The sequence below is a fragment of the Canis lupus genome, chromosome X, assembly GCF_003254725.2.
Source record: "Canis lupus dingo isolate Sandy chromosome X, ASM325472v2, whole genome shotgun sequence".
In the NCBI taxonomy this organism is placed as follows: Eukaryota; Metazoa; Chordata; class Mammalia; order Carnivora; family Canidae; genus Canis; species Canis lupus.
In genome coordinates, this window is record NC_064281.1 from 82,385,978 (window position 1) to 82,413,058 (window position 27,081).

General features: G+C 36.3%; 1 protein-coding gene and 1 pseudogene across 3 annotated transcripts in view; one reads left to right on the top strand and one right to left on the bottom strand.

The window, feature by feature from the left end:
* The window catches only part of COL4A5 (collagen type IV alpha 5 chain), a 266,238-nt gene that overhangs the window by 65,643 nt on the left and 173,514 nt on the right, over positions 1–27,081 (top strand). The gene's annotated exons all lie outside the window — the stretch shown is intronic.
* On the bottom strand, positions 24,749–24,905 carry LOC112649557 (U4 spliceosomal RNA; annotated as a pseudogene).

Sequence of the window (27,081 nt, forward strand, 5' to 3'; positions counted from 1 at the left end):
TCCATATTTGATTATTTGAAAGGTAGGAGACCAAAGGAGAAGGAACTGGAGCTCCTATGGTGGGACAAATTGAAGTATCACGTGTGTGTGTGTGTGTGTGTGTGTGTGTGTGTGTGTAAGTATGTTTGTAGTAAGATGTGTGATGAACATGGATAGGACTTAGAGAATATAGACCAGAACCAGGAGAGGAAGCAGGTTTTAGCAGTAGGCAGTTTGTTAGTTCAGTTACCTGTATAGACAGCATGGTTGAGTGTGGTAGGTAATGCTTACAGATGAGTTGAGTACAAGAACCAAGGTAGCTGGTAGGAGGCAATGTGCAAAAATCCAAGTCAACGTGATAGGTCTGACAGTGGGATTGGAGTAAAGTTGAAAGGGTTTTACAGTGACCACTCATGTAGCCACTACCTAGATTTTACCATTAAATTTTGCTATAATTGTTTTATCTCTGTCATTTTATTCATTTCATTACCTGTCCGTTAATTCATACTAATTATTCGATGTATTTAATTGTAAATTGTGGATTTACATCTTATGATTGTGCATCAGAAAAATTAATATTGTTAAGATGGCAGTACTGCACAAATTGATCTAAAAATCCAGTGTTGTCTCCATAAAAATTGCTGCTGACTTCTTTGCAGAAATTGAGAAGCTGACATAAAATTCATATGAAAATACAAGAGACCCAGAATAGCCAGAATAATCTTGAAAAAGAAGAACAAATTTGGAGGATTCAGACTTCCCAATTTCAAAACTTACCAAGTTGTGGTAATCAAGACTATGGTATTGACATAAGGAGAGACATATAGATTAGTGGAATAGAATTCAGAGTCCAGAAATAAACCCTCATTTTTATAGTCAGTTGATTTTTGACAGGGGTGCCAAGACAATTAGATGGAGGAAAGAATAGGCTTTTCAACTAATGGTCTTGGGTCTGCATGCAAAAGAATAAGGTTGGAGCCCTACCTCCACTATGTAGAAAATTTAATTCAAAAATGGGTTTTGTATATGAAATGCAAAGAATAGACAAATTCGAATAGACAAAGTAAATTAGTGGTTGTCTAGGGCTGGGAGGGGGTTGGAAGAAAATAGAGAGTGACTAATGAGTACAGGATTTCTTTTTGGGATGATAAAAATATTCTAAAATTTATTGTGCTGATGGTTGTAAAACTCTATGAATATACTAAGAATCATTGAGCTGTACAGAAACTATGGCTCAATAAGCTGTTGGAGAAAAACAAGTAAATTGCGGAAATAAGTACATTTCCTTCTAAACATTTCAACATATATTATTAATATATATTCAGAAGTCAGTATTTACATATTTTGTATAAAAGTATATAAAGTGAAATGCATAAATCTTAAGTGTGCATTCACTGAATTTTGACAGATGCATACACCTGTGTAACCCATTCTCCTATCATGTAATAGAATATTAACATCACCCCTAGAAAGTTCCCTTTTCTCTTACACCCTATGAGAGGCATACTTTGTTCAGATTTTTTCTACCACAGAATCATTTTGCCTCTTTTACTATTTTTATATATAAATGGCATCACATAGGTACTGTTTGGTGTAAGATTTTCACTCAGTATGCCTTTTTTGAGAATAATCCATGTTGTATTCTTTTTATGGCTGACTTGTACTACATTATATGAATTAATCAAAGGTTGTTTATTCATTATCATGATACATACCTAACCTCTTTCCAGTGTCTTGATATTATGAATGAAGCTGCCACAAACATATCACAAGCCTTTTTGTGAACCTATGTTTTTATTATTTCTCTTGGATAAATGCCTAGGAAGGGAATTTTGGGGTCATAGGGAAGATGCACGATTACCTTCATAAAAAGCTACCAGTTTTTCCAAAATGCTTATGCCATTTTACATTACTATCAATAGTATATGAGAGTTTCAGGGCAGCCTGGGTGGCTCAGCGGTTTAGCGCCCCCTTCGGCTCAGGCCCTGATCCTGGAGGCCCGGGATCCAGTCCCTCGTCGAACTCCCTGCATGGAGCCTGCTTCTCCCTCTGCCTGTGTCTCTGCCTCTCTCTGTGTGTGTCTCATGAATCAATAAATAAAATCTTAAAAAAAAAAAGAGTTTCAGTTCTTTCGCAACGCCTCCAGTATTTGATGTTGTCAGTCTTTTTAGTCATTCTGCTGATTGTACAGTGGTACCTCATTGTGCTTTTAATTTGCATTTCAATGATAATGAATGATGTTGGTCACTTTTTCATTCCTTATTGGCCATTTGTATGTCTTATTTTGTAAAATGTCTGTTTAAATCTTGTGCCTCTATTTCCATTAGGTTGTTTTTATTTATTTATTTATTTATTTATTTATTTATTTATTTATTTACTTATTTAATATTTTTATTGAGTTGTAGGTATCTTTTTATATTCAAGATATCAGCTCTTTGTCAAATATAGTATATCTTCTTCCATTCCCTGGCTTGCTTATTCATACTGATAATGATGTCTTTCAAAGAATAGACATTTTGAGTTTTCTTTTGTTTTTGTTTTACATTTTGAGTTTTCATGAACTCTTTTTTTAAATAATAAATTTATTTTTACTTGGTGTTCAATTTGAAACATACAGAATAACACCCAGTGCTCATCCCATCAACTGCCCCCCTCAGTGCCTGTCACCCATTCACCCCCACCCCTCGCCCTCCTCCCCTTCCACCACCTCTAATTCATTTCCCAGAGTTAGGAGTCTTTACGTTCTGTCTCCCTTTCTGATATTTCCTACCCATTTCTTCTCCGTTCCCTTCTATTCCCTTTCACTATTATTTGTATTCCCCAAATAAATGAGAACATATAATGTTTGTCCTTCTCTGATTCATTTATTTCACTCAGCTTAATACCCTCCAGTTCCATCCATGTTGAAGCAAATGGTGGGTATTTGCCATTTCTAATGGCTGAGTAATATTCCATTGTATACATAAACCACATCATCTTTATCCATTCATCTTTTGATGCACACCGAGGCTCCTTCCACAGTTTGGCTATTGTGGACATTGCTGCTATAAGCATCAGGGTGCAGGTGTCCCGGCGTTTCTTTTTTTTTTTTTTTTAATTTTTTTTATTTATTTATGATAGTCACAGAGAGAGAGAGAGAGAGGCAGAGACACAGGCAGAGGGAGAAGCAGGCTCCATGCACTGGGAGCCTGATGTGGGATTCGATCCCGGGTCTCCAGGATCACGCCCTGGGCCAAAGGCAGGCGCCAAACCGCTGCGCCACCCAGGGATCCCTGTCCCGGCGTTTCATTGCATCTGTATCTTTGGGGTAAATTCCCAGCAGTGCAATTGCTGGGTCGTAGGGCAGGTCTATTTTTAACTCTTTGAGGAACACCCACACAGATTTCCAGAGTGACTGCACATTCACATTCCCACCAACAGTGTAAGAGGGTTCCCTTTTCTCCCCATCCTCTCCAACATTTGTGGTTTCCTGCCTTGTTAATTTTCCCCATTCTCACTGGTGTGAGGTGGTATCTCATTGTGGTTTTGATTTGTAATTCCCTGATGGCAAGTGATACGGAGCATTTTGTCATGTGTGTGTTGGCTATGTCTATGTCTTCCTCTGTGAGATTTCTGTTCATGTCTTTTGCCCATTTCATGATTGGTTTGTTTGTTTCTTGGGTGTTGAGTTTAAGAAGTTCTTTATAGATCTTGGAAACTAGCCCTTTATCTGATAGGTCATTTGCAAATATCTTCTCCCATTCTGTAGGTTGTCTTTTAGTTTTGTTGACTGTATCCTTTGCTGTGCAAAAGCTTCTTATCTTGATGAAGACCCAATAGTTCATTTTTGCTTTTGTTTCTTTTGCCTTCGTGGATGTATCTTGCAAGAAGTTACTGTGGCCGAGTTCAAAAAGGGTGTTGCCTGTGTTCTTCTCTAGGATTTTGATGGACTCTTGTCTCACATTTAGATCTTTCATCCATTTTGAGTTTATCTTTGTGTATGGTGAAAGAGAGTGGTCTAGTTTCATTCTTCTGCATGTGGCTGTCCAATTTTCCCAGCACCATTTATTGAAGAGACTGTTTTTCTTCCAGTGGATAGTCTCTCCTCCTTTGTCAAATATTAGTTGACCATAGAGTTGAGGGCCCATTTCTCAGTTCTCTATTCTGTTCCATTGATCTAGGTATCTGTTTTTGTGCCAGTACCACACTGTCTTGATGACCACAGCTTTATAGTACAACCTGAAATCTGGCATTGTGATGCCCCCAGATATGGTTTTCTTCTTTAAAATTCCCCTGGCTATTTGGGGTCTTTTCTGATTCCACACAAATCTTAAAATAATTTGTTCTAACTCTCTGAAGAAAGTCCATGGTATTTTGATAGGGATTGCATTAAACGTGTAAATTGCCCTGGGTAACATTGACATTTTCACAATATTAATTCTGCCAATCCATGAGCATGGAATATTTTTCCATCTCTTTGTGTCTTCCTCAGTTTCTTTCAGAAGTGTTCTATAGTTTTTAGGGTATAGATCCTTTACCTCTTTGGTTAGGTTTATTCCTAGGTATCTTATGCTTTTGGGTGCAATTGTAAATGAGATTGACTCCTTAATTTCTCTTTCTTCAGTCTCATTGTTAGTGTATAGAAATGCCACTGACAAAAAAAAAAAAAAAAAAGAAATGCCACTGACTTCTGGGCATTGATTTTGTATTCTGCCACACTGCCAAATTGCTGTATGAGTTCTAGCAATCTTGGGATGGAGGCTTTTGGGTTTTCTATGTAGAGTATCATGTCATGTGCGAAGAGGGAGAGTTTGACTTCTATTTTGCCAATATGAATGCCTTTAATGTCTTTTTGTTGTCTGATTGCTGAGGCTAGGACTTCCAGTACTATGTTGAATAGCAGTGGTGAGAGTGGACATCCCTGTCTTGTTCCTGATCTTAGGGAAAGGCTCCCAGTGCTTCCCCATTGAGAATGATATTTGCTGTGGGCTTTTCGTAGATGGCTTTTAAGATGTCGAGGAAAGTTCCCTCTATCCCTACACTCTGAAGAGTTTTGATCAGGAATGGATGCTGTATTTTGTCAAATGCTTTCTCTGCATCTAATGAGAGGATCATATGGTTCTTGGTTTTTCTCTTGCTGATATGATGAATCACATTGATTGTTTCACGAGTGTTGAACCAGCTTTGTGTCCCGGGGATAAATCCTACTTGGTCATGGTGAATAATTTTCTTAATGTACTGTTGGATCCTATTGGCTAGTATCTTGTTGAGAATTTTTGCATCCTAGTTCATCAGGGATATTGGTCTATAATTCTCCTTTTTGGTGGGGTCTTTGTCTGGTTTTGGAATTAAGGTGATGCTGGCCTCATAGAATGAATTTGGAAATACTCCATCTCTTTCTATCTTTCCGAACAGCTTAGTAGAATAGGTATGGTTTCTTCTTTAAACGTTTGATAGAATTCCCCAGGGAAGCCATCTGGCCCTGGACTCTTGTGTCTTGGGAGGTTTTTGATGACTGCTTCAATTTCCTCCCTGGTTATTGGCCTGTTCAGGTTTTCTATTTCTTTCTGTCCCAGTTTTGGTAGCTTTTGGCTTTCCAGAAATGCGTCCATTTCTTCTAGATTGCCTAATTTATTGGCGTATAGCTGTTCATAATATGTTTTTAAAATCGTTTGTATTTCCTTGGTGTTGGTAGTGATCTCTCCTTTCTCATTCATGATTTTATTAATTTGAGTCTTCTCTCTCTTCTTTTCAATAAGTCTGGCTAATGGTTTATCTCTCTTAATAATTCTTTCAAAGAACCAACTCCTGGTTCTGTTGATCTGTTCCATAGTTCTTCTGCTCTCAATTTCTTTGAGTTCTGCTCGAATCTTTATTAACTCTCTTCTTCTGCTGGGTGTAGAATCTATTTTCTGTTTTTTCTCTAGCTCCTTGAGGTGTAAGGTTAGCTTTTGTATTTGAGTTCTTTCCGGTTTTTGAATGGATGCTTGTATTGCGATGTATTTCCCCCTCAGGACTGCTTTTGCTGCATCCCAAAGATTTTGAACAGTTGTATCTTCATTCTCATTAATTTCCATGAATCTTTTTAATTCTTCCTTAATTTCCTGGTTGACCCTTTCATCTTTTAGCAGGATGGTCCTTATCCTCCACGTGTTTGAAGTCCTTCCAAACTTCTTGCTGTGATTTAGTTCTAATTTCAAGGCATTATGGTCTGAGAATATGCAGGGGACGATCCCAATCTTTGGTATCGGTTCAGACCCGATTTGTGACCCAGTATGTGGTCTATTCTGGAGAAAGTTTCACGTGCACTAGAGAGGAATGTGTATTCAGTTGAGTTTGGATGTAAAGTTCTCTAAATATCTGAAATCCATCTGGTCCAGTGTATCATTTAAAGCTCTCGTTTCTTTGGATATGTTGTGTTTAGAAGACCTATCGAGTGTAGAAAGCGCTAGATTGAAGTCACCAAGTATAAGTGTATTATTATCTAAGTATGTCTTAACTTTGGTTATTGATTGATATGGTTGGCCGCTCCCACATTCGGGGCATATATATTGAGGATTGTTAAGTCCTCTTGTTGGATAGATCCTTTAAGTATGATATAGTGTCCCTCTTCATCTCTCACTACAGTCTTCGGGGTAAATGTTAGTTTATCTGATATAAGGATGGCTACCCCTGCTTTCTTTTGAGGACCATTTGAATGGTAAGTGGTTCTCCAACCTTTTATTTTCAGGCTATCGGTGACCTTCTGTCTAAAATGAGTCTCTTGTAGACAGCAAATAGATGGTTTCTGCTTTTTTTTATCCAATCTGACACCCTGTGCCTTTTGATGGGGTCATTAAGCCTGTTCACATTCAGAGTTACTATTGAAAGATATGAATTTAGTGTCATCATGATATCTATTCAGTCCTTGTTTTTGTGGATTGTTCCACTGAACTTCTTCTTAAAGGGGAATTTTAAGAGTCCCCCTTAAAATTTCTTGCAGAGCTGGTTTGGAGGTCACATATTCTTTCAGTTTCTGCCTGTCTTGGAACCTCTTTATCTCTCCTTCCATTTTGAATGAGAGCCTTGCTGGATAAAGTATTCTTGGTTGCATGTTGTTCTCATTTAGGAGTCTGAATATATCCTGCCAGCCCTTTCTGGCCTGTCAGGTCTCTGTGGAGAGGTCTGCTGTTACCCTAATACTCCTCCCCATAAAAGTCAGGGATTTCTTGTCTCTTGCTGCTTTAAGGATCTTCTCTTTATCTTTGGAATTTGCAAGCTTCACTATTAAATGTCAAGGTGTTGAACCGTTTTTATTGATTTGGGGGGGGGGGTTCTCTCTATTTCCTGGATCTGAATGCCTGTTTCCCTTCCCAGATTAGGGATGTTTTCAGCTGTGATTTGTTCAAATACATATTCTGGCCCTCTGTCCCTTTCGGCGCCCTCGGGAACACCAATTAAATGTAAGTTTTTCTTCCTCAGGCTGTCGTTTATTTCCCTTAATCTATCTTCATGATCTTTTAATTGTTTGTCTCTTTTTTCCTCAGTTTCCCTCTTTGCCATCAACTTGTCTTCTATGTCACTGACTCGTTCTTCCACTTCATGAACCCTCGTCGTTAGGACTTCTAGTTTGGATTGCATCTCATTCAATTGATTTTTAATTTCTGCCTGATTGGATCTAAATCCTGCAGTCATGAAGTCTCTTGAGTCCTTTATGCTTTTTTCTAGAGCTACCAGTAGCTGTATAATAGTGCTTCTGAATTGGCTTTCTGACATTGAATTGTAATCCAGATTTTGTAACTCTGTGGGACAGAGGACTGTTTCTGATTCTTTCTTTGGAGGTGAGGTTTTCCTTCTAGTCATTTTGCTCAGTGCAGAGTGGCCAAAAACAAGTTGCATTGGGAAAAGGAGAAAAAGAGAGGAGAGAAAGAAGGAAAGAAAAGAGAAAAAGAAAAAAGAAAAAAGGAAGAAAAAGAGAAGAAAAAGAAAGAAAGGGAAAAAAGGGTGGGGGAAGCAAACAGAAATCAAAAGCAAAAAAAAAAAAAAACAGGGGGGAGTGTCTTCTGATTCTGTATACTTTAAGTCCCTTGATTTCCCCTGGAACTTGTCCGTCTAGCTGGTCTTCTGGGGGAGGGGCCTGTTGTGCTGATTTTCAGGTGTTAGCACTTGGGAGAGCTGCTCTGCCCCCTGCCTGGTGCAGGGCTCAGTGGGGGTTGTTTACCCCGTGAGGCCCCAGGAGGAACAATCCCAGTGGCTGCGGCAGCTCTGGAAACCTGGATTCAGCTCCTGCAGGAACTACTCCGTCTGCAGGGCCTGAAGGCTCCGGGGCGGGGCCGCTGATCTGCTCAGCTCGGGGCAGGAGCGTCCTTGCTGTCCCGGGCACTCCTGGCCTCTGTCTGTCCCGGGGGAGGTCGGATCCTGGGCTGTGTCCTGGCTCCCTGTGCTCCCGGGCCTGCGCTGTTGGATTCCCGCATCCTGCCGTGCAGCCCTCTCTCCGTGTAGCCGCCCGAGCCCCCTCGAGCTGCTCCCACCCCGCAGCCCCCTCCGCCGGAGCCGCCGCCCGAGCTCCTCCGAGCTGCTCCCGGGTCCAGCCTTGCGCACGCTGCAGCCCTTTAGGGAGCTCGGCGCACTCTGAGTTTTGATGAACTCTTGTCAGTTTTTTCTCTTTGTGGTTGTTCTTTTCTTGGTCCCGTCTAAAAAAAAATCTTTGCCTAACTTCACCCCATAACAATTTGTGGTTTTTAGCATTTTGTGTTTTTGTCCATGATCCATTTCAACTAATTTTTATGTTTGGTATGGGGTAGGGATTGATGCTAATTTTTTTCCCATAGTGATATTCAGTTATCTTAGTACCATTTTTGCAGATATTTTCCCTATTAAATTGCTTTGACACCTTTATTGAAAATCAAATATACTACATTCTGTTTTATTGATTTATTTATTAATTATGATGATGATACCACACTGTCTTTTTTTTTTACCACACTGTCTTAATTATTGTACATGTATACTAGGTCTTAAAGTCACGTTTGTGAACACCCCTACAAAGATTTTTTCAAGATTTTATTTATTTATTCATGAGAGACACAGAGACAGAGACAGAGACAGAGACAGAGACAGAGGGAGAAGCAGGCTCCACACAGGGAGCCTGACGTGGGACTCAATCCTGGGACTCCAGGATCATTCCCTGGGCTGAAGGCAGGCGCCAAACCGCCAAGCCATCCAGGCGTCTCTGCCCCTACAAAGACTAAGCAAAAGATCTAAATAAAGAAAAGCAAGATTTTAACTAAGGATGAATGTCCTTTCCTGATATAAATAATGATTCACTTTGAGTATTTTCAACTTGGTTAAATAAACCATTATAATTTTCAGAAAGTCACTACTATGGACAGCCCCAGTGGCTTAGCGGTTTAGCGCTGCCTTCAGCCCAGGGTGTGATCCTGGAGACCCGGGATTGAGTCCCACATCAAGCTCCCTGCATGGAGCCTGCTTCTGCCTCTGCTTCTCCCTCTCTCTCTCTCTCTGTCTCTCTGTCTCTCTCTCTCTCTTGATCCTGGAGACCCGGGATTGAGTCCCACATCCAGCTCCCTGCATGGAGCCTGCTTCTGCCTCTGCTTCTCTCTCTCTCTCTCTAATAAATAAATAAAATCTTAAAAAAACTCACTACTGTTTATTAGGGAAACTAATGATATGTGTAATTTGTGGCATGATCTTTGGGAATATTTGAACCCAGCATTATTAACCTTTCCTGGAAATCTTAGTCGGACTCAGACATCTAGGGCCGCTGCACTACTTTTGCATTGTTCACCTCCTGGGGACGCCATTTACAGTGGCATTATTGGTACAATAGTAAAAGCAAGAAAGAGATTAATTAGAACAGAGAGGAAAGATACAGAAAAGAGATAAGAGAAATATATGTGGTGTAAATGGCAGGTCCTCACACGTCTGGTATCCTTTAGATATACTAGAAGTGACAGGTTCAATCATTTTATTTTAAAAGTCTCAAAGAAATAGAACAAATAGGGGCACCTGAGTAGCTCAGTCCTTGGAGTCTTCCTTCAGTTCAGCTTGTGATGCAGCTCCTGATTTAGCCTCATATGGAGCTCCCTCCCCAGTGGGGAACCTGCTTCTCCCTCTGCCCCTCCTCCTCCTGCTGCTTGTGCTTTCTTTCTTTCTCTCAAATAAGTAAAATTTTTAATTGAAAAAGAAATAAAGCAGATAAAAGTAGACTTTCTCTGGCTACAGGGTATGTAAATAAGATGACCAGAGTTCATCCCATTCACATCTCTGCTTCTTCTACCCACAGTCCCTAAAGGTGAAATCTAGCATATAATGCTGTTATGTTGCTTTTTAAAATTGGGACTTTGAGAAGTTATGGTGGTTAAAAAAGAGTATTGTGCTACACATCAAAGTGGAAACTCTATGTTTATAATCCTTTGAACTTTTTTTTGCCTCTAAAGCAATTAATAGTTGTCTTAATTGTCTCCCGATTATTGTGTCTCTGATTTGACCATTGGGGATCCTGTATATAGGATTAATTAAATAATTAATTAATTAAAAGATTTTATTTATTTATTCATGAGAGACACAGAGAGAGGCAGAGACAGAAGCAGAGGGAGAAGCAGGCTCCACTCAGGGAGCCCAATGTGGGACTCAATCCCGATACCTCAGGATCACACCCTGAGCCAAAGGCAACGCCCAACCGCTAAGCCACTCAAGTGTCCCAAGATAGATTTATTTATAACCATATATATTTGAGGTTGCTAACATCTATCTAGTTAAACTTAATGTAGTGAATAAAGTACAGTTCTGCATATACATTTACAAATATTTCCTTTATTTCTCCATTTCTTCCAATTCCTTTCCATATTCCAATAACTAAAAGGTGTGCTGTAAAGGTTGATATCTGCATAATAACCTCAATCAGAAACTATGGCTTTCTCCTAATGGTTCAAAATTTAAAACTTGTCATTTGTTCCTATTATGTAAGTGGGAGAAGGTAGAGCAATTTGCTTACTTTTGTTACTGTTGTTACCTATTTTTCTCTTCATTAGATGTTTTGGCAGGTCATCTGAAACTATGGAGGTTTATTGCCAATGTATTCAGTGATAGCATTGCAGGTAATAGCGTCATGCTGGTTTTCAGTACAACAGTAATGATTTGGCTGCTTAAAGTGAAGAGCAATGAAAATAAAGAGTTCACACTCTTTGATAGTAATTATCTTGATGATATAAATAACAGATCTGGTATTAGAGTAAATATAAACACAATTTAAAGGAACTAGCCATCTTATTATGTGTGTGTTCAAGAAATTAGACTGAATTAAGTAGATTAATAGCACTTTAGTGAAAAAATAGTTGACTCACATATACTTTGGTTTATTTATTTTCTCTAAATCATGAAAGTCTCTTTGAAATGGTAATTCACATTTTTTATGTTTTCATTACAGATTTTACCTGGCAATCTTTATTAATTTTGTTTTAGAATTGTCATTGTTTTTTTCTGAGAATGTTAGAGCCTTTAGTAGGCAGCTCAGTTTTAATACTTGTCTAGTCATAGAGGTATCATAAACTACAGAGAAGCAAACAAAAAAGCAGGGAGCAACTTCAGATTGCATTGAAGGTCTGACATCTGTGAAAGAACAGGAGGAAGAGAAAGCTGAGTAGGAAGCATGTCAGACTGCAGTGCAGTTCTAACAAATTTTAGCCAGGCCAATGGAGAGTCCTTGAGCCAGTCACCTCTTAGTGGAGGCCCCTGTTCTATAGGAATGGGTCTGTACTAGAATTCCTGTATGTTCAATCATTGGGAGCAGCCTGGGTAAAGCATAGCCTTGTACTGAGCATGTTGTTGGGCTGTATATCAACCATGACCCTATATTTTCATGTGTTGTGCACATCCACTTCATGATTTGGGAGCAATTTGTCAGTGCCTGGTGCCTATGGCCCTGTATTCCTGAGGGGCAACTTAGAAGACAGAGGTTGGTTGGATGAGCCGTGGTCTCTCTTCACCACACACACACACACATACACACACACACACATCACATGGTTATAAATACGAAGAAAAATATGAAATAGAAAATGATGGTTTTGCCTTTTTAGGTAGAATTATCAGAGCAGAATTCTCTGAAGAGATAATATTTGACCTGAAACCTGATTGGAGTCAGTGAGTGAGCCAGGCATATGCATATATGGAATTTGGGGCATTCCAGCCAGAGGCAACAGCAAAAGCAAAAGCCCCAAAGCTTGAACATGAACACTCTTTGACACATTTGAGGCAGAACGTGAAGTTAGGCAATAGGACAGTGCAAGAAATAAGGTCAGAAAGGTAGGAGGGGAGTCAGATATTGTGGTCTGTGGACAGGACTTCATGGAATCCATGTGACTAAATTCAGATTTCATCTAAGCATATTTTGCCATTTTAGCTGTAAGTATATTGTGTTAAACATCTTGCTGAAATTCAAATCACTATGGTATTCCATTTCCCTTATCTAAAAACTATTCTCTTAGTTTGTCCTATTAACTTTTCTGTATTTCCTGTAATTCTTTTTTAACAATACTGAAAATTTTCCCATTTGAGTCATCTTAACTACTTTCTGTACATTTAAAATTTTTCCTAACAGTGGTTATGAGAAAGTTTGCATTAGCTTAGTGCATCATTTATTTTACCCCTGGAAACATGAATATATTCAGCAGTTATGATGTTGCCTGCCCTTAAGTAGAGTCTCAACTTCTATTCCTTCTAGTTTGAGACCACCTTTCTTGTTGGAGATGAAGAAAACCAAATGTTTCCCAAATAGCAGAGGAACCACTCCTCTGCTACTTTTGTTCTTTTCTAAGCATTTTTCCCCCCTGAGCTTTGGTTCCTTTCAGGTTTTAGTTTTCTTGTGATTGTTCTTACCTGTTTACATTACTCATTTGTGCCTGTCTTCATTTTGTTTTCCCCTTTATTCATCTTTCACATGTTTTAAAAGTCTGATTTGGTTGGAGAGTCTGCTGTGTTGTACCCCTGGTTTATTCCCACATCTCTATTTTCTTTCTCCTTGAGTTCTCATACTTGTTTGATGAATTTTACTTTTTTAGAATTGCACATAATCACTTTCCTATTAGAGTCTTTGCTCATGAAATCATAGTTATAGTTTTGAACTTTCAGAAATTGATTTTTTAGTGTACAGGGTATGAAGTTAAGTGTACTCAGCTTTCTCTTCCCTTATTATTAACCACTCCAATCTGACATTATAGTTTTTCATCCTTAGGTTCCTTTTACTGCCAGATGTCAATCAATTCAACTCTGTTCCTCAGGCTTAAAGTCCAAAATGCTTTTGTTGGAAATAATCTGATTTCAACCATCTTCTCAAGGCTATGAGTCTTCCCAAATTTTTTAAACACATTGGTTCTCAGCCCTGGATGCACATTAGACTTCATTGGTCTGGATTGTGGACAAGGCAGTCAGATTTAGGACTACTATTATAGTGGAAAAAGAAGCTGTGCAGAACTTTTTCTGTTGCCCAGGTGATGAGAAGATTTATTTTTGTTTATTCATTACCATCTTCTTAATATCTCCACTTAACCATGAGATAGTTTTTTCCACCCACTCTTCAAATTATTCTTTTTTCCTTGGTCCTCTGTCTTGCCTAAGAATATTTTATTCTCTAGAAGAATAACTCTTTGCGCTTACAGCCCAAATATATCTTTCAAGTAACCACCACAGTTGTCATTATTTTTGCTTTCTAGATCAACTTTATTCAATAGAAAAGTCACAGCATGTCATGTGTATCATTTTAGATTTTCTAGAAGTGAGATTAAGAAAGCATAAAAAACAGGTGAAATGAACTTTAGTAATGTGTTCTTTAATCCATTGTATCCAAAATAATGTCATTTTAACATGTTATATATAATAAATATATAATTTACTAATGAGGTATTTATAGTCTTTGAAAGCCGATATGTATTTTACATTTATAGAACATCTCAATTTGGACTGGCCACATTTTAAGTGTTCAGTAGGCACATGTGGCTAGTGGTGACTGTATTGGACAGAGCAGGTCCAAGTAAATAATTGTTCATATTATTTTCCTTTGATATCTGATTAGAATTAATCCTTTATCTTTTTATAGTACTTTATTTATACTTCCATCATAGTATTTTTATTTCCTATTGTTTTTATTATATTGTAATAATTGATTTGCTTTGTGTGTTTCTCCAACTAAATTGCCAGGTCTCTGAAAGCAGATCCTGTGTACCAGTATTCATCCTTGTACCATCTTTCCTCATCCCCAGCAGTTCTCTTTGTATAGTAAAGCATGCAATAAATGTTTATGGAATTGAGCTGCATCTCTTGATGTACCCACATACTGCAGAGGGTTAGTAACCAGGAATGTGGTTGGTATTCCCTCAATAATAAAGAGAGGTTCTATTTTCAAAACTCTAGCCACAAATCTAGATAGCGTACATTCTGTTTTGATTTGGTCTACTCACATATGTGTAGCTCTTGTTCTACTAGATGTACCACTTGAATGTCCTTTTATGATTTTCTGGTATGCAATATTTATTTTATTCTTTTTGTTTCAAATTCAGTGTTGCCTTGAATTATGTGTGTAGAAGACTAGCCTGATAGACTTTGGTTTTTAAAATTATTTTTGCTAGTTTATGTATGCTTCTTAAAGCTTTTCATCCAGCACTCTACTCTTCACTCACTAGAAATGGGCTGGTGATAGAACTCAGGTATAATCCCTTGTTAACAAATTTGATTAAATAGCACATTGCCAGGTTGTTGCTATTTTTATTAAAATGCTAATTGATTAACTATGTATGAAAGGTATATTGTGGACACTTTATGCTTGTAGAAGGTTTTCTGTCTTCATCTCCCAGATGTTTGTTAAATCTTCCTTTCTCACCTATAATCTCCCTAAAATGAGGCTAAGTTAAGGACAGATTTTTGTCATGACAGGAGCATAAAGTAACAATGTATTTTGAGTAGTATATAAATTGAAGCTGCTTTGGACATAACTGCTGTATTTGAGTGACAAATATTGAAAAAGTACTGCCAGCTTTAATATTAGAGGAAGTTGGAAGTTTTCTAAATATTGACTGCACAATTACCAGACTATTGCACAGAGCTGCAATGATTTAGAGCTCTTATGATTTGTAAGGGGCTGTGGTGGTTATGGTTTACTATTTCCCACCTTTGGTAAGGGATTTTATGTAATCAGTGTCCCATAATCAAAAACATTATTAAGAGAGCATTGTGGGTCTTTTTTTCCTGTTGATTATAGGTGAAACACAGCCATAATTGAAGCATTCCTGCTTTTTGTGATTATACTAAACTAGGATTTTCCTGATTTCTGCCCATGCTGGAAAATACCATGGACGCTTTCATACAGAACACTTGCTTTACTGAAAGTGGTAGTAGGGTTTCCTGCTTTGCTGCCTGTGAAATAAAGATCATATTAGCTTCTCCTACCATGAATACCAGCTGCTGAGATGATCAGCCAGTAATTCTGTTAGAAATGCACAGGAAATGTCGGTCTACTCAGTGAAGAACAAAAAAACAATTTCTTCTTCTTACCTCCCTGCCAGCAGACAACAGGGAGGCCTAGGGCATGTTAGTGCATTTTTGCACTGGCATAGAGCCCTGGAGTTGTACTCACTGAATCTTAAATGCACTTAGAACACAGATTGACTGCTTTATAGGAGACATTCCAGACATATTTATGCTCAGCACAACTCTGAAATTTTTATTCTTATTATCATGGTGCTGTGGTCTTTTTGTTTGTTTCTTTTATCTGTGATGTTAGTACTTTTCCAAGGCCAAGTTAAAACAAATAACTACAGATAAGTTCAACCTGTGCTATTATCTTTACATTTATGGAACTGCATTACTGCCATCCAAAGAAAGATGTTGAAACTCAGGATATGTCTGTACAGGCCTGGTAGAATGGAAAGTCACAGTGCTGTTAGTAGCCAGTCCATAAAACCTTCTTGCCACAAAATCAAGTATTCTTTTCTCATTGAACCCATAGCTGTGATTAACTTATTTAACAGAAAATAAACCATTTTAAGTGGTGTTGGAAGTTTTCACAATACACAGAAGTAAGTTATAACTTTAAACCCAGTGATTTTATTGTGTTATTCATGTTTATCATCTCATCATTCTGGACCACTAATTTTTAGTTGGAAGTTTTGGATACTTTACTTCTAGAGTTAGTAGTGGAAAGAATGGCATTTAGAGGCAAAAGACAAAAATCTGAGTTCAAGTGTTAGCTTACTAAATGGTCCTAATTCAAGTCATTTAAGCTCTCTAAACCTCAATATCTACATCTGAAAGCATAAATATACCTGCATATATCACAGCATTATTACTGAGAGGACCAAATATAATATATGTTATACTGTTTGTAAATTGTAAAGAGCTACACAAATGCTGTGCATCATTTTTATTGTTTTGCAGCCCTTTTATCTCTAAATCTTTAATATATCTATGGCATGTATATAATCCCTTAGTTGCAGGTTAGATATGATGGTGTCACTTGAGAATGTATGTTTCATTTTATTGATGAAAACGTTTCTATCACTAGATTTTCTTAACAAAGCTTCGTATTAAAAATGAATAATAACCATTACAACAGAAACCATTTACGTATAAAGCCCTGCCCATCTCCCTATACCCCTAAAGTAAAATAACTGCCTTCAATTTAAATACAGAAATTAAATGTTTCTTTTGCTGGTTATATTTTTTTTTTTTTGCTGGTTATATTTTTAAAGAAACAATATAAAGTGATTGGGGTTGGGTTGATATCATTTTAAGATGATTTTAATCTGTTATTTGCTTGAGTTCTCATTGCTGAATTTTCTTTGTAAGGGATTTAAACAGGTTAAATCTTAATGCAAAAGTATCTTAAACCTTAGTATCATAGGCTACCTTTTGAGTTCATCATCGCTAGAGGTATAACCTAGGTGAGACTGGATGGCTAGAAATGTTTTTGGTGGATATCATAGATCATATAGAGCTGAGGACTGAAAGCTTCTAATTGGGCTATGTTGTGATCTTTATTTGTGTTTATTCTCAAATTTAGGTAATTAATGTGTCTATATGCTTATTTCCTTCAAATATTGCTTATCCCACTTAAAAGCTTTGGAAATTCTTACTAGGGAAAATCTACTAGAGTAGCATGTGAAAAATAATACATTTTGTGTTTGTTACCAGCTTTCTAAACACTTTTTCTCTTTTGAATGCTTTATGTTAAAAAAAATGAATGCTTTATGTTCATCTTATGTCATTTATTTCATTCTGTCTAATAAATACTATTTGCTTATTTCTCTAATTACTCATTTTAGGTTATAAAATTTTCCAGGGAGATAAGATATTTAATAATCTCCGTATATCCCATTTAATTTGTACAGAGCCAGACTCAATAAAAACTCAATTAAGTTTTGGTTACTTGCACCTAAAATTGGGGTAAAATTGCTCCTGTTTAGTGTAGCTTATACTTTATTTCTTTCTTATCTGGCAGTCATAGAAAGTACTCTTAACAAATGCCATTCTGGTTTAGGATAACTTTCTAATGTAAAAACCCCATTTACACAAATGGCATTAAAAGCATCTAGTAACTCAATTATTTAAAAAGCTCTGCATGGAGGCTGCTACTCCCTCTGTTTGTGTCTCTGCCTCTCTCTCTGCATCTCTCTGTGTCTCTCATGGATAAATAAATAAAATCTTTAAAACAAAATTTCAAAAGCTCTCCATTTCACATATTTTCAAATGGTATCCAGAAGTACTTGGAAATAAAGAATTTACCCAAAATAAGCATTGCTTCCTCATCCTAAATGTAAAATCACTAGAGCTAATCTGAGTTACTCATGTATGGATTTTTAATGTTGCAGTACTTAATGATAATGACATGTTTGGTAATTTGTCCAGATTAGATACCAGTGTCTGATAACTGATGACTTTAAATCTTTGTACTCATTTTGAACAGTGTTAGTTTATAAGTATAAACTTAAAGTCCAGCATACATCTCTTTGTTTTTATTTAGACCTGTTACCTCCTTTCCCCAACCTTCTTCTATCCCAACTGAAAAAAGATAGGTTCTTGAAAACGAAATGAATGTATCTTTATTCTTTAGTTATCTTGAAAACCGTTATGTTTTTAATCAAGGAAAAAATCATTAACATGTTAGTATTGGTGAATAACAACATGTTGTAGTCATAATTTATTGAGCCTCCTCATATTTTAAGTTCTGTAGAAAGTGGTAGCTGCTGCTTTGGTTACAAGGCTTTCAAACTGATTAATGTGTTCATCTATAATTTGATTTTTAAGAAATGCTTTTATGATAGAAGAAAATGTTTCCTCTTTGTAGAAAATCTGGCAAAATATCTTGGCTTTTGTTCAGATTTGGGAAGTGAATAGGAATCAGTTTAAAATATTGGAAATTCAAAAAAAATCTCATTCTAGCTCTGGCTGTCATTGACTGGTCCTCTATTTCTTTTTTAAAATGAGGGGAATAGGGGCAGCCCAGGTGGCTCAGCAGTTCAGTGCCGCCTTCGGCCCAGGGTGTGATCCTGGAGTCCCAGGATTGAGTCCCACATCAGGCTCCCTGCATGGAGCCTGCTTCTCCCTCTGCCTGTGTCTCTGCCTCTCTCTCTCTCTCTCTCTCTCTCTCTCTCTCTCTCTGTGTGTGTCTCTCATGAATAAATAAATAAAACATTTAAAAATAAATAAAATGAGGGGAATAGATTAGGTGATTTCTAAGATTTCTTTAAACTCTGCTAGTAAGGAGCCCCTTGAACACCCTCAGGGGAGTCAGAAACAACACACTGATTGCACTCATGACAAAGCAACAGGATGGGATCAGAAGAGCATGGAGAAGGGAGGCTCAGTGGTTGAATGTCTGACTTTGACTGGGGGCATAATCCCAGGATTCTGGGATTGAGTCCCCCCCATAGGGCTCCCCACAGGGGGCCTGTTTTTCTCTCTGCTTTTGTCTCTGCCTCTTTCTCTGTGCCTCTCATGAATAAATAAATAAAATCTTTGGAAAAGACTCTGCGAGTATTCTTTTATTGATAACATTTATTAGGAAAAATAGCATGATCTATTTATGGATTGTGATAGGATATGAAATAAAGGATGTAACAAAAGATATGTTTTAGCCTTGGACTGTTAAAGGATGGTAAATTCATGCCGTCCAAATCAGAGGTTCTGTGTTAAGAGTTGGCAGGTTAAAGATGACTTCTGTTTTGAAATGTTACTTTAAATTAGTATCTTCCAAGAATTTGTGAGACTCACAAGAGTAGCCATTGTGTAATAATATGACATAGTATTATATTGTATGTATATGGCTTAAAAAATACAACTTATAGTAAAAAACATGTTGCTTTCCTCATCCCCTTTGACTTCCTAGATCAGTTCCTTAAGTATAAAAACTTGCAATAAGTTTTTTTTTTTATCAACACATTATCTACTTTGTGTTAGGACAGATGAAGAGCTCTTTCTGCTACCACCCTTATATCTTCTACCTCCTCATTGTATGTCATGCTGTCTTCAGTTAAATCACTAAGCAATGTTTCAAAATTTGGCAAATATGAATATTATGAATATGTTGCTTATTGTAGAACCAGATAAAAACTCTATGATTACCTTTCTTTCTTTCTTTCTTTCGTTTTTTTTTTTTTTTTTTTTTTTGGTGTTGATCTTTTCCCCAGAGTCTCTAATTACATTTCATCTGTTCTTTTTTTATTTTTATTTTTATTTTTTTCATCTGTTCTCTTTTAAAAAAGATTTTATTTCTTTGTTCATGAGAGACACACAGAGAGAGAGAGAGAGAGAGAGAGAGAGGGAGGGAGGCAGAGACACAGGCAGAGGGAGAAGCAGGCTCCCTGTAGGGAGCCCAATGTGGGAATCATCCTAGGACCCTGAGATCACAATCTGAGCCGAAGGCAGACACTCAACCACTGAGCCACCCAGATGCCCTACATTTCACCTATTCTTAACATGCATTTCTCATACACTTTGTTTTCTTGAAATGCCCATCATATTTAGTTTCTTTTTTTTTCCTGGGAGACTGTACTAGGGACACCATTGTCTTTTTTTTTAATTTTAATTTTTGATTCTCTGATGGTATATAAAAATGTACTTCACTTTAATATCCAACAACTTTGCTAAACTTTGTTATTTCTTTTTTTTAAAATACTTTATTTATTTGAGAGAAAGAAAAAGAGCATAAGCTGGGGGAGAGGGACAGTGAGAGAGGGAGCAGCAGAGGCAGAGGGAGAAGCAGACTCCACTGAGCAGGTAGCCTGATGCGGGCTCTATCCCAGGACCCTGGGGTCATGACCTGAGTCTGAAGGCAGAGGCTTAACTGACTGAGCCACCTAGGCACCCCAATTTCATTATTTCTATATATATATATATTCTTTTAAATTATCTTTTTATGCAATCATATCATCTGTGAATGACAGTTTTGTTTCTTTTTCAAACCTTTTCTTTCCTTTCAATGATGGCTAGGGCCTAGGTTAAATCCAACTCTGTCACATTTTATTTAGAGTTTTTGCACTTACATTCATTGTTAAGATTGATCTCTGATTTTCCATTTGTACTCAGTCCTATTTAGATTTGGTATCATGGTTATGTTAATTTTATTCCTCCTCTTCTGCTTTCTGGAAGAGTTTGATTATATTTAAATTGTTTGTTCTAACTTAATTGCATTATGGTCAGAGATCATGTTCTGCGTGAATTCTATCCTTTGAGGTTTGCTTAGACTAACCATGAAGCCCAGTGTATGTATGGTCAGTTTTTATAAATATCCAAGGTGTGCCTGATCTAAATGTCTGTTCTTCATTTGATGAGTACATTGTTTTATGTATGTTCACTAAGAAAAATTTCTAATCATGTTTAAATCTTTTACATCTTTACAGATCATTTTGTCTCCATATTGTATCAGTAATCAGAGATCTGCTTAAAATTTGCAGCTAAGACTGTGGATTTATCTGTTTCTCCTTGTAGATCTGGTACTTTAAACTGTGCACATTTGAAGATATTACTAGTGGATACAACTTTAGGTGTTTTTAAAGTGTATTTCTTGTGAACCAAACCTTTTTTCATTTTGAGGTGATGCTATTTTATCATTTATAATGCTTTTTCATCTTTTATTTAAACCTTTTCATGTAACCTTACGCTTTTGTTCTCTCTGGTAAATAACATACATGTTGCAATTTGACCCATTTTTGCAGTCTGAGGATACTTGCCTCTTAAACACTTTTATCAATGTAATTACCTACCTAATTTTTTAGTGACAATATTTTCAAAAATTGAAAGAAGATATGAACACCACTATATTGTCCCGCTAAATTCAATACTTATTAGCATTTTGCCATATTTGCTTTATATTTTTATGTCTCTTGCTCTCCAGTGTCTTTGTGTGCAAGTTTAATGATTAAGTACTTGTGTGTATATATACATTTTGTTTTTCCTAAGCCATTTAAAAGTAATTTGCAGACATCACATATGTTTTATACCTGAATACCCCAACATGATGCCTCACCAAAAGAAAAGGATATTATACTATGTAAACCTATTGTTATCGCACTTGAAAAAATTAAGTGATTTTATTTTATTTTTAAGATTTTATTTCTTTGAGAGAAAAATCACAAGTGTGGGGAGGGGCAGAGTGAGAGGAAGAAGCAGGCTTCCCATTGAGCAGGTAGCCTGACACTAGGCTTAATCCCAGGACCATGATCTGAGCCAAAAGCAGACGCTTAACTGACTAAGCCACCCAGGTGCCCCAACAATGATTTTAAAGTATAATTTAATATTCAAGTCATATTTAGATGTCCCTGATGGTCCTTAAAAGTCTTTTATAGTAGTTCATGTACTACATTTTTTTTTGCTTTCTTAAATTTTTAAAAATCTAAGGTATGTTGGAAGAAAATTTACAATAGATCTCTCATATCTCTGTATGTCTTGAGAGGAGTTGTGTTGGCTCTTTGATCTGTAATATTTTTTTTAATTTATTTTTTATTGGTGTTCAATTTACCAACATACAGAATAACCCCCAGTGCCCATTCACTCCCACCCCCCGCCCTCCTCCCCTTCTACCACCCCTAGTTCGTTTCCCAGACTTAGCAGTCTTTATGTTCTGTCTCCCTTTCTGATATTTCCCACACATTTCTTCTCCTTTCCCTTATATTCCCTTTCACTATTATTTATATTCCCCAAATGAATGAGAACATAATGTTTGATCTGTACTATTTTTTAAGGGTGTTTGTGTAGTGAACAACTTGGAAAATAGAAATAGTAATTCTTTTTGGAGGAAAAACGAGGTTTGTTTACTGTCCAGTATAATAAAGATAATATCTCAGAGCAAAGGTCAAGCAAGCTTAATGCCCATTATAAAATATGTGGGTTTTCTAAACATTTAGTTTATCTACTCTAACAGTAATGTGTATCAGAAGGCATTACTTTGTCTTCTTCATGTCACCCTGTGGGAACTGTGGATCAGGGAAACCAGGGCTATTGCTATGAATAATAAATTATTGTCTGGTCAAAATGTCTTGTATTTTCTGCCAGTATCCAGGAATCTACGGCAGGCTAACTTGTTAGCTTCCAACTAGGGAAAAATCTCAGAAACTTGACTATTCTTGACAGAATGGTCATCCTACAACTTTTTCATGACACTGATTTTTTTAACAGCTTCATTGAGATGTAATTTACATACAACTCACCCACCTAAAGTTCAAAATTTAATACTTTTTAGGATATTTACAGACTTGTACAACCATCACCAATACTAATTTTTGAACATTTTAATCAACTCCCAAAAGAAACCCTTAGCTTTCTTATTTCTTATTTCTCCCCAACTCCCCAGCCCTAGGCAACCACCAATCTAGTTGTTGTCTCTATAAGTTTGACTATTCTGAACATTTCATGTAAATTGAATCATTCAACATGTAGTATTTTGGGATGCTTTGGGTGGCTCAGCGGTTGAGCATCTACCTTCAGCTCAGGGCGTGATCCCGGAGTCTTGGGGTCGAGTCCCACATTGGTCTCCCTGCATGGAGCCTGCTTCTCCCTCTGCCTATGTCTCTGCCTCTCTCTCTGCATCTCTCATGAATAAATAAATAAAATCTTTTTTTTAAAAAAAAGTAGTTATTTTGTGTCTGGTTTTTTGCACTTAGTGTAATGTTTTCAAGGTTCATCCATGTTATAGTGTGAATCAGTACTTCATTCCTCTTTATTGGTGAATAATATTCCTTTGCATGCATATACTACATTTTGCTTGTCAGTCTACCAGTTGATGGACATTTTGGTTGTTTTATCCTTTTTTAGGCGGCTCTGGATAATGATACTATGAACATTCATGTATATGTTTTTGTGTGGATATATGTTTCTATTTTACTTATGTATATACTGAGGTGTGGAATTACAGATTTACTGGGTCATATTTTTATTTGAAAAACTACCAGATTTTTTTCTAAAGCAGTTGTACCATTTTGCATTCCCATCAGAAATATATGAGGGATCTAATTGCTTTGGAATCCTTATTAATACTTGCTATTGTCATTTTTTTATTATAGCTATTCTGTGTGTGAAGTTATATTTCATTGTAGTTTTGATCGGCATTTTTTCTGACTGCTAATGATCTTGAGCATCTTTTTATGTGCTAACTGGACATTTGTCTATCTTTTTGGAGAAATGTCAATTCATATTCCTTTGCCCATTTTTATTTTAATTTTATTTTCTTATGGTAAAAAGGTTCCTATATTACTTTCCTACATTCTCCTCCTACCAGTTTCTCTCAGCTATGTCATTATTTTGTTATCAGAGATCATAACTCTTACATGCTGTTCTATCATGATAATTAATTCTCCTAGAATTTGCCTTCAGAGTTAATCTAAAATTTGATAAAAAAATGGATAGCAAAAAAAAAATGGATAGCAATATAATTATGTATGTATCAGTCACACTTAGAACTTCATATTATGATTGGACTCAGACAAAAATTTTATAATTATAAGCCACAAAGCCTTTGGAGCTCAAAGAAGAATCCTGAATTATAGTCAAATGTAGTCTTATAGATTCATTTGGTTTTTTTCCTATTTGGACCATGACTTTCTTTCATAGATTTTTTTCCTGAAGATTTTGTCTTTATTTTTCTTTTTATCATTAAGAAAACCTTCTTCATCACATCACTAATTTTTAACTCAGTTTCTTAATTATCCTCCTCATTGGATATAAGTATTAAAATACTTCCAAACTCACATATAAAGATACACAAATTCATTTTCCTAAGACCAGCATATGACATTGCATTTTCTTTCTTACCCTACCACTAGGTTTTTTTTTCATCTTTGCCATTCTTTATATATTTAAGAACTGTTTCAAAATTGAATTGATTTAATTACCAATAATTCTAAACTTTTTAATTTTTTTCTCTTCTCATTTATTTACCTGTTTATGTAGAAGTATAATTAACATACAGGGTTGTATTAATTTCAGGTGTACAACATAATGATTCAACAATTCTGTACATTATACTGTGCCTCCATATTAAGTATAGTCATCATCTGTCACCAAACAACATTTGTACAATATTATTGACCATATTCCCTATGCTGTACAAATATTTTCATCTCCGTGACTTACTTATTTTGTAACTAAAAGTTTGTATCTTTTAATCCCCTTTATCTATGACACCCAGCCCCCAACCCACCTCCCCTCTAGCAACCACCTGTTTGTTTTCTGTATTTAAGAGTCTGGGGGGGGTGGTGGCCTGAGTGGCTCAGTCTGTTAAGTGTCTGCAGTTGGCTCAAGTCATGATCCCAGGATCCAAGGATTAAGCCTTGCATCAAGGTTCCTGCCTCTCCCCACCCCCCGCCCCCCAACTCCTGCTCTTTCTCTCTCTTTCTCTCAAATAGCAATAATCGCGCCTCGGATAAACCTCATTGGCTACGATACTGCCACTGCGCAAAGCTCTTTCTCTCAAATAAATAAATAAAATATTTTTTAAAAAAGTCTGGGATTTTTTTGGGTATGTTTTATTCTATTTTCTTTGTGCATTTGTTTTGTTTCTTAAATTGCACGTATGAGGGAAATCATATAGTATTTCTCTTTCTCTGTTTGACTTATTTCACTTAGCATTATAACCTCTAGGTCCATTCATGTCATTGCAAATGGCAAGATCTTCTGATTCTTTTTAATGGCTTTATATATACACATACTCCATTATGTGTATATATTACACTTTTTTCTATTCATCTATTGATGGACACTGGTTGCTTCCTTTGCCCATTTTTAAATTGGGTTATTTGTCAGTAAGTTAATAAGAGTTCTTTATATATTCTGGATATAGGCCCCTTATTATGCACATGATTTACAAATGTTTTCCCACTTTATAGGTTGTCTTTCACTATATTGATAGTGTTTTTTGAAGCATAATTTTTTTAACTTGATGAAAATTTTAAAAAATGAATTTTGGAGGTGCCTGGGTGGCTCAGTTGGTTAAGCATCTGCCTTCGGCTCAGGTCATGATCCCAGGGTCCTGGAATGGAGTCCCACATTAGGCTCCCTGCTCGGTGGGGAGTCTGCTTCTCCCTGTCCTCCTCCCCCCTGCTTGTGATCTTTCTCAAATAAATAAAATCATAAATAAATAAATTTTTATGAGATTTAAAACATACCTATTTTTTTCTTTTGTCATTTTTGCTTGATAACATATCTACAAGGCTTTGACTAATCAAAGGTCAGGAAGATTTACTTACATTTTCTTTTAAGGGTTTTATGATTTTAGCTTTTGCACTTAATCTATCCTCTATTTTGGTTTAATTTTTATGTATGATATGAGGAGGAAGTCCAAATTCATTCATTTACATGTGAATATCCAGTTGTCTCAGCACCATTTGCTGAAAAACCTGTTCTTTTCCTTTAGTAACTGTTTTTGACCCCCTTATAAAAACAAATTCATCATAGATGCATGGATTTAGTTTTGGAGTTTCATGTCTATTCTGTTGATTTAAATGTCTGTCCCGATGCTGGTACCACACCGGTTTGATTACTGTAGATTTGTAGTAAGTTTAGAAAATGAGAAATCTGAATTCTCCAACTTGGTTCTTTGTCAAAACTGTTTTGACTTTTGATGTACCTTGCAATTTCATATAAATCCCCTATCAATTTTAGAGTCAGCTTGTTCATTTCTGCAAAAAAGGCAGTTGAATATTAATAAAGATTGCTTTGAATCTGAAAAAAATCAGAAGTATTACTATCTTTGCAATATTATGTCTTCTGATCTGTGAACATAAGTTATTTTCCATTTATTTAGGTCTTCTCTAAATTCTTTCAATAATATTTTATAGTTTTTAGAGTAAAAGTTTTGTATATCATTAGTTATATTTATTCATGAGTATTTTATTATTCTTCACACTGTTGTAGAGGATTTTTTACTTAATTTCATGCTAGTGTATAGAAATACAATTGATTTTTTTGTATATTGATGTGTATATTGTGTATAAGGTTACACTTATGAACTTATTAGCTTTAATGATTTTCTATGTAAAAGACTATGTTATATGTGAATAGAGATAGCTTTACTTCTTCCTTTTTAATATGAATGGCTCATCTTCCTGTCTAATTACCCTGGTTAGAACCTCTAGGATGGTGTTCAAAGGAAGTAACAGATGAAACATCCTTGCCTTGTTTTGTTCCTGATATGTAGGGAAATGATTCAGTCTTTCACCATTAATTATTTCACCAATGTTAGTCAAGGGTTTTTTGTAGATGCTTTTTATCAGCCTGAGGAAGTTCCCTGCTATCCTACTTATTTTGATAGTAATGTCCCCTCTTTCATTCCTGATTTTAACAATTTGAGTCTTTCCATCAAAACTCATTAACTTGAGTGTCTCTTTTTCTTAGTGGCTTGTCAATTTTGTCAATCTTTTCTAAGAAGCAACTTCTGTTTTTTTTTTTTATTTTGTCTATTTTTCTATTTTCCACTTAATTGCAACTCACGTATTTATTATTTTCTTCTGTTTGCTTTAGGTTAGCTTGTTCTCATTTCTAATGTCTAAAGGTAAAAGGTTAGTTTATTGACTTGACATTTTTTTAAAACAGGCGTTTACTACTATAAATTTAAGCAATACTTTAAATGGTTCCCATAGG